The sequence below is a fragment of the Ornithorhynchus anatinus genome, chromosome 1, assembly GCF_004115215.2.
Source record: "Ornithorhynchus anatinus isolate Pmale09 chromosome 1, mOrnAna1.pri.v4, whole genome shotgun sequence".
Lineage (NCBI taxonomy): Eukaryota > Metazoa > Chordata > Mammalia > Monotremata > Ornithorhynchidae > Ornithorhynchus > Ornithorhynchus anatinus.
In genome coordinates, this window is record NC_041728.1 from 104,722,296 (window position 1) to 104,734,573 (window position 12,278).

Genomic DNA, 12,278 nt, shown 5'->3' on the forward strand with positions numbered 1-12,278 from the left:
TCTCTGTGCCTCAGTTACCTCATCTGTAAAATGGGGATTAAGACTGTGAGCCCCACATGGGACAACCTGATTCCCTTGTGTCTACCTCAGCGCTTAGAACAGTGCTCGGCACATAGTAAGTGCTTAACAAATACCAACATTATTATTATTAAGTAAATACAATGGATTGAGTTTGGCATTCAGCCAATCGTTGTGGTTTGTCAATAAGTTTCAGTGTTTGTGTTGTGACTGAATAAAGGGGGGGAAATCTCACCCTAAGGTTCTGTGCTTATTGTGGGCAGGGATTGTGTCTGCTAACTCTATTGAATTGTGCAGAGAACAGTTTTCTGAACATAGAAATTGATCAATGAATACCATCCGTTGATTGATTGATTGATGTATACCTCCAATTTAACCTCTTTTTAAAACATGATCCATCCTTCATCTTTTTCCTTTCTCTACTTTCTTAAGAAAGCAATTGGCCTCATTCAGTTTGATCACCATTGAGGTGGTTTCCTTTCCTTTTTCCTTCCCCAATTTCCAGATGGCCAGTTGAACTATGGAACTGCCTTACCCCAATCTAGATACCTGTCATCCTCCACCACACACCTTGAGGTTAGTGTCCTTTCACCAATTATATCCATCTCCTGCACACCTGCAATTTATTTCTTTATATTAATGTCTGTCTCCTCCCTAGATTCTAAGCTCTTTGTGGACAGGAAATGTGTCTGTTTATTGTTGTGCTGTACTCTTCCAGGCACTTAATATAGTGCTTCGCACTCAGTAAGCACTCAATAGATATGATTGAATGAATGAATGAATGAGTCTGCCTCTCTGTGGAAATCCGACTGCTCAGTTAAAAAGCAACTCAGGACGAGATTACCCCCCATCAGTCAATCAGTAGTATTTATCGAGTGCTTACTCTATGCAGAGCACCGTGCTTAGTGCTTGGGAGAGTAGACTTGGTAGGCAGGATCCCTCCCTTCAAGGAGCACTCAGTGATTAGAAATATGGTCGGTTGGACCTGAAGACCCATTTCTAAGCTGCTTCAAGTCTTTCACAGGGTACTAAAGGCAGATCTTACCATTCACTTTAAGGGAAGAGACCCAACAGTATTATCTTGCCAGTATTTGCCTGCTCTTCTCTTTCACTTCTCCTTGTATTCCAGCAACCCCTGGGGGAGCTCAACAGCTGGTTGCCAAGGTTACTGGAGGAGCCTCAAAATCTGTGGGTATTTGGTTCTTGTTACAGTATTTTCCTTTATCTTTGGCCAATGCCTCCAGATGCATCTTGTCCTTGTGGATGGGAAAATCTTGCCATTAGTGATATTTCTGCTGTAAGAAAGTGAGGTCGGAAGTCCAACCCACTGCCTGTTTCGGCCTGTGGAGAGCAAAAATGGTGGCTTCATCTATGGCTAGAATAAAATCCCATGAGAAAAGCACCTTGTCCCCATATGGAGTTGGCCCTTCTGCTGGTGTAGTATTGAAATACCCTGTCAGCATGATAATATTTCAGCCCGTTATTTTTTATTTCTTCCTTTGAAAGCAGGTGATTGCATTCTTGTGCTTAAATGCCTTGTTTAGAGAAAATACGCTGGTATATATGAAGCATGTTGCCTGCCTGCTAATATCAGCCTTTGTACAATCAGTGTGATGGTTAATTCAGTTTGTCCAAAGCCAAATATTCTTTTTATTTCAAGCAAAATAATTTAATCGGAACCACGGAAGCAGCGTGGCACAATGGAAAGAGCACGGGCTTTGGAGTCAGGGCTCATGAGTTCAAATCCCAGCTCTGCCATTTGTCAGCTGTGTGACTGTGGGCAAGTCACTTAACTTCTCTGTGCCTCAGTTCCCTCATCTGTAAAATGGGGATTGAGACTGTGAGCCCCACGTGGGACAACCTGATTCCCCTGTGTCTACCCCAGCGCTTAGAACAGTGCTCTGCACATAGTAAGCGCTTAACAAATACCAACATTATTATTATTAATCCTGTCTTAGTCTTATCTGGAACTTGTCCAACATTTTTGAGACCGCTCCAGCCTATATTCTGAAATAAAAGTCACCCATCTGTGAAATGAAGACTTTCATCTGGATTGCTTTTCACAAGCTTCAACCTATTCCTATGAAAAGGTGGCATTAGAATTACATGTATTAGGATATAACTCTTAGTCCCTTTTAGCTAGTTTGCAGCATACAAAATATCAAGGCAAATGGCCATTTCATGGGAAATAGCCTCCTCTTCCAGGAATACTTTTTTTCCATTTCAAAGAACCTGATCTTTTTACAGCTTGGTTTTTATATCATGGTATGATTGGCTCCTACTAAATTGGCAAATGCCAATCACAGAATGCCCACTCTGGCTGGAACTAAGATGACTCTCCCACCAAGCTGTTCAACTCTTCCACTGGCTTTTTGGTGACTCAATTGTGATCTCTCCCTTCCTCAACCTCTGGATAGGAACTGCTTTGAGGTTTCTCTTCCTCCTCTTCCTCTTCCTCCTTCTTCTTCCTCCTCCTTGTCTTCCTCTTTCCTCCTCCTCTTCCTCCTTCTTTTCCTTTTCCTCTTCCTCCTCTTCCTTCTCCTCCTCTTCCCCCTTTCTCATTCTCCTCTTCCTCTTTCTTCCTCTTTCCTCTTCTTTCTCTTCCTCTCCCTCCTCCTCCTCCTCTTCTTCTTCCTCCTCCTCCTCCTGTTTCTGTCCTTTCCTCTTCTCCTCCTTCTCCTCCTTTTCATCATCTATTCCTTCTTCTTCTTCTCCTTCTTCAGCTCTTCAGCAGGTAGCTGGTCCCCCTCAACTATTTATATGCATATTATCCCTCTCATTTGCCCTTTCAGTCCTCTTTCTTCTCTAGTCCCTTGACTACAGACTAGAACAAATCCTCTAAAAATATTTCATTATATGTTGACTTTATGCCAAGTACTGCCCGAAATGCTGGAGTAGATTTAAAATTGTCTTTTTATCAGAGAGGGGCACAATCAAAGAGATGGGGGAGAGGTGATATTTCATACCCATATTACAGAGGAGAAAATGGGCAGTGCAAGTCAGTGGCAAAGTTGGAATTATTCTCTATTCTCAATCCTTTGCTCTTTCTAGTAGGCTCGCCCTGCACCCTCCCCTGCTCATTATACTTCATGTTCTATCCCAATCACTCTCCAGCATGTATACATCTGACTGAGCCCAGGATTGTAAGGAGCTGATGAAAGAGGTGCAATATGGAAGTGATTATCCTCGGCTCTTTCATTTCCGGTTGTGTTCGTGCACCCCAGTACCATGTTAGTTTTACAACAGAAGCCCTACGTGTCTGACATTTACATTCTATGCACTCTTGCCTCCTCATCCCCTGCCTCTTCCCTAAATTTATTCATTTGTCCCAACTGCATTCGATCCTGTTTGTGGGGGGGTCAGTTCTCCGATTTGTAATGGTCACTTAGTGTTGTATTTCTGCTGCTCATAATTCTTGGGATGGGCCATTTTTCAGCATTCGTGTGTAGTATTGAGTGAGGTGCATATTACCCCTGCACCAGGATCAGCCTCTGGGGAGCTGCACTTGACATTTTTAGCTTGTGGCTTGTTAACCTCCTTTTGAATAGGATTCTCCCGTAGAGGAGAGAGGAACTGGTCTTTTTCAAACTAGCAGGAGCATTAGCAATGAAAGTTGTGTGTTTTGGCAGGCATAAGCAGTTGCAAGGGGGTTGCCATCCACAGGCGCTCTCCTCTGTACTCCTCTCTGTCCTTTCCCTAGACCCTTAAGCTCTTGAAGATGATCTTCTATGGCCCTCTGACTCATCACAATTGACCAGGGCTAGGCTAGATCAGTCCTTCAAAACAGAAATCCTCATCTTCCCACTGAAATCCTGTCCTCCCCTTGACTGTTCTATCACTATAGACAGCACCTCCATCTTTCTTGTCTCAGGAGTCCAACCTTGATCCTCACCTCATCTCTCTCTAATTCAACCCATACATTCAGTTTGTCACCAAACTATATTAGTCCTACCTTCACAACATCACTACTATCTGCCATTTCCTCACCATCAAACTGCTACCATGCTGTTCTAAGCATTCAACATTTCCTGCTCTGACTATTTCCATGCCGACCCCCCTACCTCCCATCTCTCCCCACTCACGTCCATACTTCACTTTTTCACCTGGATCATTTTTATGAAAAAAATGTTCAGTCCATGTTCCCCTACCCCTCAGTAACTCCCAGTGGTTGCCCATCTACGACCACATTAAACAGAAACTCCTTACGAAAAGTTTTAAGGCACGTCATCAACTTTCTCACACCTACCTAATCTCGCTAATTTACTACAGTAACCCAACCCATATACTCTGTTCTTCTTGCATCAATCCATTCTCTGTATCTCAGTCTTGTCTGTCTCTCCAATGACACCTCGCATGTTCTATCTCAGGACTGAAACTCCCTCCTCCTTCACATCCAACAGACCACCACTCTCCCCATTATGAAAGCACTTCTAAAATCACATTTCCTCCCAGAGACCTTCCCAGATTAAACCCTTCTTATCCCCTAATGGCCCTGCCCTCTGTGTCAATTATACAATTAACAGTGTACCCCTTAAGCATTTTGATAGTTGCCCCAGTTCCACGATACTCATGTAAACCTTCCTATACTCTAGTATTTCTCCTATCTCTAATCTACTTGGATGTCTGTCTCCCCCTGTAAGCTCCTTGAGCGGGTGGACCATGTCTACCAACTTTGTTGTATTGGCCTTCCCCAAGTGCTAAAGTGAGTGCTCTTTATGTGGTAAGCACTCAGTAAGTACCAGTGATTTATTGATTCCCCAGTTGGGTTGGCTGCAGACATTTTGTCACCTCAAATGGGAAAAAAAAGTTGTCATCCCTTCTCAAGGGTTGTGATGTGCTGTGGGTTACCCCAGTCTCATAACGTGATGCACCCACATCAGATGGAGTACTTTGCTGTAATAGATTAGAATCTGCCCAGACCCAGTTCTGGAATATAATCATAGTAACAGCAAAAAGTAAAAATCAAAATGCAGCTCCCTAACACAACTAAGTATATAATCGAATAGATTCAAAACTGGCGATCTCAAAATTGCTTGCCTCAAATATTCTGAAGAGAACAGCCTTGCAGAGGTCTGAAACCCATTTCCCGCTGTGCTGCCAGCTGCTCATTTTGACAGATAACCTGAGGAGCTGCCTCTTTTGCTTACGATCCCTGGCCCTGCTTCAAAGCTCTTGGATGGGAATATCACCTGGGACTGAAGCAACATTTCCCTACAGTGCAGAGAGACCACAAGGAGCCAGAGTGGTCCCCCTGCTTTCCTTTGGTCAGGGTAGCCCGCCTGTTTTCCCTTTTCCCATCTCTGCAACATCTGAATCAAGTAGGAATTTAGCTGTTGTCCGATCCAAGGATGTACTTCCGGACAAGGGAGTTTCCAGTTGTAGCCTGTTATATTTCATTAGAGCTCAGACCCTGTGGGATGGTTTGGCATTCTTCCTATGGTATTGCTGGCAGCTGGAAGTCCTGCCGCTGCTTCCTTATCAAGTCCGTGCTCCAGGGAGTGCCACAGAGTGAAAGCAGTGTCAGGTTTTCTTAAGGACACAACCAAGGTTCTCAACATGAGCTCCTTACCTGCCCCAGTGTGCCTTAGTGGAAAAAGCATGGGCTTGGGAGGCAGAGGATGTAGGTTGTAATCCTGGCTCTGACACTTGTCTGCTGTATGACCTTGGACAAGTCATTTAACTTCTCTGTGCCTCAGTTCTCTCATCTATAAAATGGGGATTAAGACTGTGAGCCCCACATGGGACAACCTGATTACCTTGCATCTACCCCAGTGCTTAGATCAATGTTTGGCACATTAGTAAGTGCTTAACAAATACCATTATTCTTATTCTTATAATTATTATTCTCCATTTTGTAAGTCTAAGGACCTGGGTTGTGATCATCTGGGTATCATTTGGGTACCAGGAGCTGAAAGCTCCCATCCTGGCACAGGATAAGATTGGAGTTGTGGCAAATCCAGCCTAGCAGGGAGCTGCATGGAACTAATTTGACATGCCAGAATACATTTTTTTAATGATATTTGTGAAGCATTTATTACATGTTAGCCACTTTACTAAGCACTGGGATAGCTACAGGCAAATGAAATTGGACACAGTCTATGTTCATTTATTCAGTCATATTTATTGAGTGCTTACTGTGTGTAGAGCACTGTACATGTCCAACATGGGGCTTACAGTCTTAATCTCCATTTTCCAGATGAGGTAACTGAGGCACAGAGGTGTTAAGCGACTTGCCCAAAGTCACACAACAGACAAGTGGCGGAGCTGGGATTAGAACCCAGGTCCTTCTCACTCCTCGGCCTGGAGAGATTCAGTGACCTTGTAATAGTAGTAGTTTTGGTAGTGGTAACAGTATTTATTTTGTGCTTACTGTATATAAAGCGATGTGCTAAGTGCTGGGGCTAAATACACAGATGGAACGACATGGCCCCTTTCCCTCATTGGACTAACAATCTAAAAGTAGAAGTGGGGAAAAAAGATTGGGAAACAGAAACATCAGGAATGATGAAACATTAAAACTCATCACAGACAAATACATAAAGTAAGAACAAAATCTGCAGTCATCTGTGGCCAGAAGAATTTCAAGCTCCTCATGGCTCAGAATCCAAGGCATACCCATAGCCATGCTGACTACTACAGCAGCTACCAGTCTTACTGGGCTTTTGTGGCGGCCTCATGTCTGGGATGAAATACATTTTTTAAAGAAAAAAATCCCCCTGCCTTCTTAGCCACAGAAAGTCGTGGATGAGCAGCAAGCATCTTGGAAGAGAGGACCTGTAGTCTCTTGATAAATTAGAGGACCTGGGCATACAAAAACAGGAAAAATAAATTAATCTTAGATTTCTATTCATTACTGGCCAGACACTTCTTAAACACTGATAGTAATAATGATAATAATGTTGGTATTTGTTAAGTGATTACTAGGTGCAGAGCACTGTTCTAAGCGCTGGGGTAGATACAGGGTAATCAGGTTGTCCCACATGAGGCTCACAGTTAATTCCCATTTTACAGATAAGGTAACTGAGGCACAGAGAAGTTAAGGTGACAAGTGGCAGAGCCGGGATTCGAACCCATGACTTCTGACTCCTAAGCCCGGACTCTTTCCACTGAGCCACGCTACTTCTAGTTCTGTGCTGCATCAAGGCAGAGGGACTGTAAGATCCCAGAGAGTCACAAAAGTAATCACAGGGCTGAGAAATAAGGAGAACAAGTTAATGAAGCTGGGATTATTCAGCCTTGAGAAAAAAAAAAGATTGGGATCATGTTCAGTAATAGTGTTCAGATGAATTCTTGTCTGACCCACCCTCATACTAGGTCTTTAGAGGAGAAAGTGAGGGATGGAGAGGTTAAAATTTGGAGTGTTGGATGTTCTGTCTCAACCTCGAGGTCTGGAAGTTCAAATGCAAAACCATCTCACAGGGACTGCTTTAAAGCACGGCAAGAAGGATTTAGTTTAGTTAAGAGAAAGATTGCCCTATCAAGGATCACCATTCATCATCGATGGGCTATTTTGAGGAAATTGTGACGTATAAAATAGAAAACTTTTAATGAAGGCCAGAAGGCAGTTCCTCCTATAGCAGAGGGTTAGACTAAATGATCTTTCAAGCTTCCAACCCTAGATGTGTCTTCCTTTGGTCTGTGGTTCCATTCTCCACACATTTTGAGTAGTTGAGATCTTAAGCATAAGAATCCTTTTCCAATTCAAAAATTAGACCTCTGGGGTTTGTGGAGTTTGTGGGGCTTCCCCCAGAATGGAACAGATTTCAACCCCAATATTATTCAGGGGATTGACCAGTAAGAGATTGAGATTTAGGATGGCTATCTGACTTTCAAGGGAGAACTTTTTTAATGCCACTGGAGAATAATTGAGGTAATGCCTTTTCAAAGCATTTCATATGCAAATTCAGTTTTCCTAAATTGTGAAATGGACTGCATTTCTGAATGTTCCAGATATTGAACCAAGTTCAGTTTTTCCTATTAATCTGGTCTGACTTGTGGGTTAGGAAGCCAGACATAAAAGGGAAATGCTTCTCCACATGGCTGGTTTAGTCATCCCCTTTGCGTCCGAGTGCCAGGGTGACTGCAATTTTCAGCGTTCCTGAAATTCCTCTCCAGATACGTAATACATGGGATTACGACAGTCTTCTGTCTACTCTGAAACAAAATAATAAGGATATTCACTTCGGTCTCCAACACAGTTCATGTTGGAGCCCTAAATCTCGAATTCATACATTTTTGCCTTAATGGAGATATCACTTCCCTGGCTTTTTGACAAATGCTAGTATCCATCAATGTCTTGTTAGGGAACAAAACATGGAAAGGGGGCTGATTTTTTCTGAAATTCTGTGTAGCTAAAAGTGTTTGATGCAGTTCACTGCAGATGCATGCACCAGTTATGGTGCATTCAGGGATGACATTGGTTTTATTTGATTTTCATTTTTATTGTTGCATTGATTACTATAAGGTAAGTACTGGGGTACTTGCATATGATCAGGCTGAACCTAGTTCCTGTCCCACACAAGGCTCATGAATAAGGAGTCACCAGTACTTCAACCTCATTTTACAGATGAGGGAACTACAGAAGAGGGGAGGGACAGGGACTGTGTCTGACCTGATTATCTTGAACCTACCCTAGCACTTAGTATGATATTTGGTCAGTAGTCAGTGCTTGACAAATACCACAACTATTATTATCAGGCACCTGCTCCATCTGGAGCAGTAGGGCAAGGAGGAAGACAAGGCAGCTTGTTCTCCCATCACCTCCCTCTCTCCCTCCACTGCCCCGCATGGTGGCTGTTTGCAGGAGTCCCCTAGCTGGGAGTGTCTCTGGGAGGACGGAGAGGCGGCAGTGAGAGTGCCTCCTGTGAGTGTCATTGCTTTACCGCGCTGGATAGGAGGAAAGATATAAGGACAAAACTCCCACTTTTTAAGCTCTCCCCCTGGGCCCTTTTCTTTTTGGGCCATCAGGGTCCTGCGCTGAGCTAATTGAGTTGTCTAGGACCCCACACTCTACCTTCAGGGATAATCATAAAGGCATTTCTGCCCCTTAGAGCTCTGAACCAGTCAATCAATCAGTGGTATTTATTGAGCATTTACCATTTACAGAGTACTGAAATAATTGGGAGAATACAATTGTTAATATTCTTCTGCCTTTTTAAAAGGCTCCCTTCAGCAAGGGCAGGACCAGGATCCCAGTCAATTGATTGAGGGTATTTACCGAGTACTTCCTGTGTACAGAGCACTGTACTAAACACTTGAGAGAGTAAAACAAATAGTGTAATAGACAAATTTCCTAGAAGATCTTGCATTAGTATTCTGATAGTCAACTGTGCCCAGGCCAGGGGATCCACTGCTCCGAAGCCAGACTTAGCCAGCTGAAGAAGTGTGGCCTGTCTCCTCTCTTTTGGCCGAGAATTGCCCTGAGCTCAGAGCTGTGGGAGAGTGATTGGGTGAGAGTGATTGAGAAAGGAACCCACTTGGTCAGGGCTGTTCAGTTTGACATGGGTCTATTTGTTAGCATCTGTAGGCTGGCATGGACTAGTGGATAGAGTATGGATTGGGCGCCAGAAGGACTTGGGTTCTAATGCCACTCGCACCATTTGTCTGCTGTGTGACCTTGGACCAGTCTCTTTACTTCTCTGTGCCTCAGTTCCAAGTTCCCTCATCTGTAAAATGGGGATTAAGACTGTGAGCCCCATGGGAGACAAGGACTATGTCCAGCCTGATTTTCTTGTATCTGTCCATCATGGCATAGTGGATAGAGCAAGGGTCTGGGAGTCAGAAAGTCATGGATTCTAATCCTATCTTTGCCACTTGTCTTCTGTGTGACCTTGGGCAACTCACTTCACTTCTCTGGGCCTCATTTACTTCATATGTAAAATGGGGATTGAGACTGTGAGCCCCATGTAGAACAAGGACTGTGTCCGATAGGACTGTATCCTATCAATTAATCAATCAGTTGTGTTCATTGAGGTCTTACTATGTACGGAGTACTGCACTGAGCGTTTGGGTCAGGAAAATACAACAGGGTTGATAGACATGTTCCGGGCCCACAGCGATCTCACAATCTAGATGGGGAGACAGACATTAATATAAATAAATGAATTACAGATATGTTCATAAGCACTGTGGGACTGATGGAGAACTGAGTAAAGGGTGCACATACAAGCCCAAGGGTTGCACAGAAGGGATTGGGAGAAGAGGGAATGAGAGCTTAGTCAGGGGAGGCCTTTTGGAGGAGATGTGCCTTCAACAAGACTTTGAAGGTGGGAGGGGTGTATGTCTGTCGTATATTAAGAGGGAGGGTGCTCCAGGTCAGCGGCAAGATTGCTTGAATTCACCCCAGTGCTTAGTACAGTGCCTGACACACAATAAGTGCTTAACACATGCTCTAATTATTACTCTTATTATTATTACTCTTATTACCCCAGCACTTAGAACAGTGCTCGGTACGTAGTAAGTGCTTAACAAAGACCATTATAATAATAATTATTGCTATTATCTACAATGGCAGGACCTATACAGAATATGGGTTTCTTCTCCTTTGTCTGGAATTCTTTGCTCCAAAGGTGGGTCTCTGGGTGGCAGAATGTGTCCCCTTGATTTGGCTGGAAAATCAAGTGTGAATTGGATAACCTAGAAAATCCAAGAGCTTTGCCGGTGTCAGCACTTCCACCCCTTCAACTTCAGATTCCCTTTCCGGTGCTGAGGATGGGGGTGGGGGTTATCCATCAGCGTAGTGGAACAACCAGCATAAATGAAAACAGATGGTTTCCTCAACTGGAATCTGTACTATCCTGAGAAATGAGATCCATGCTTGGTGAAACTCTGATTCTCTTGGAAAAAGAAGATTCAGGAATTGCATGAACATCGGTAGACGTTGTCAAGCCGTGCTTTTTTTCATTGTCTTTCAAATCCCCAGATCGGGTAACGTTTCTGTCTGTGCATGCGTCTAGCCAACAGTGCTCTGACATCAGTGAAGATTCATTCTTTGTCGGTAACATTATATTGGAAAACGTAGGTTAGATTTTGTGGTGTCTAGCCAGTTCTCTGGCTTCCACGTAGGAAGTGTTGCCCTCTAATTATGGTATTTGTTAAATGATTACTCTGTGCCAGGCACTGTACTAAGCACTGGGGTGAATACAAGCATGTCCCTGTCCCACGTGGGGTTCACAGTCTCAATCCCCCTTTTACAGATGAGGTCACTGAGGCCCAGAGAAGTGAAGTGACTTGCCCAAGGTCAAACAACATACTAGTGGTGGAGCTGGAATTAGAAACCATGACCCCGTGACTCTCAGGCCCCTGCTCTATCTACTAGGCCACAAGAAAGAGACTTTTCCCAGGCTTGAAATCTCTGGTAAATGAGTGTCAAATAGCTCCTTGTGGACAGAGAAAATATCTATCGATTTTGTTATATTATAGTTTCTCCAGAATTTAATACAGTACCCTGCACATAGTAAGTGCTCAATAAATGCCATTGATTGATTGAAAAATTTAATATTCTTCCTTTGTTATTTTCAATTGAATCTTATGTTTGGGTTAATTTAGAAAACTGCTGTCTGTGCTGGACTGTTACCATTGAGTATTGATTCTAGTTTTCAGAGCTGACCCTATCAATCAATCAATCAGTTGTGTTCATTGAGCTCTTACTATGTACAGAGTACTGCACTGAGCGTTTGGGTCAGAAAAATACAACAGGTTTGGTAGACATGTTCCGGGCCCACAGCGATCTCACAATCTAGTTGGAGAGACAGATATTAATATAAATAAATGAATTACAGATATGTTCATAGGCACTGTGGGACTGATGGAGAACTGAGTAAAGGGTGCACATACAAGCCCAAGGGTTGCACAGAAGGAATTGGGAGAAGAGGGAATGAGAGCTTAGTCAGGGGAGACCTTTTGGAAGGGATGTGCCTTCAACAAGACTTTGAAGGTGGGAGGTCTGTCGTATATGAAGAGGGAGGGCACTCCAGTCGAGAGGCAAGAATTAAGCAAAAGGTTGCCTGCGGAATAGATGAGTCCAGGACTCTAAAAGCCTGTTTTCCTAAAGATATGAGCAGAAGCCACTGAAGTAAAAGAAGGGCAGGGATGTTTTATTCCTGTGTGTATCCTTTGTGCAATTTCTGATTTCAGACTGTAAGCTCACTGTGGGTAGGGAACATGTCTACCAATTTTGTTATATTGTATTCTCTCAAGCTCTTAGTACAGTGCTCTGCATATAGTAAGCACTTGATAAATGCAATTTATTGATTGATTGA

The 12,278-nt window shown here is 43.4% G+C and overlaps 1 protein-coding gene across 2 annotated transcripts in view; it reads left to right on the top strand.

Moving 5' to 3' along the window:
* The window catches only part of PLOD2 (procollagen-lysine,2-oxoglutarate 5-dioxygenase 2), a 113,882-nt gene that overhangs the window by 32,297 nt on the left and 69,307 nt on the right, over positions 1-12,278 (top strand). The gene's annotated exons all lie outside the window — the stretch shown is intronic.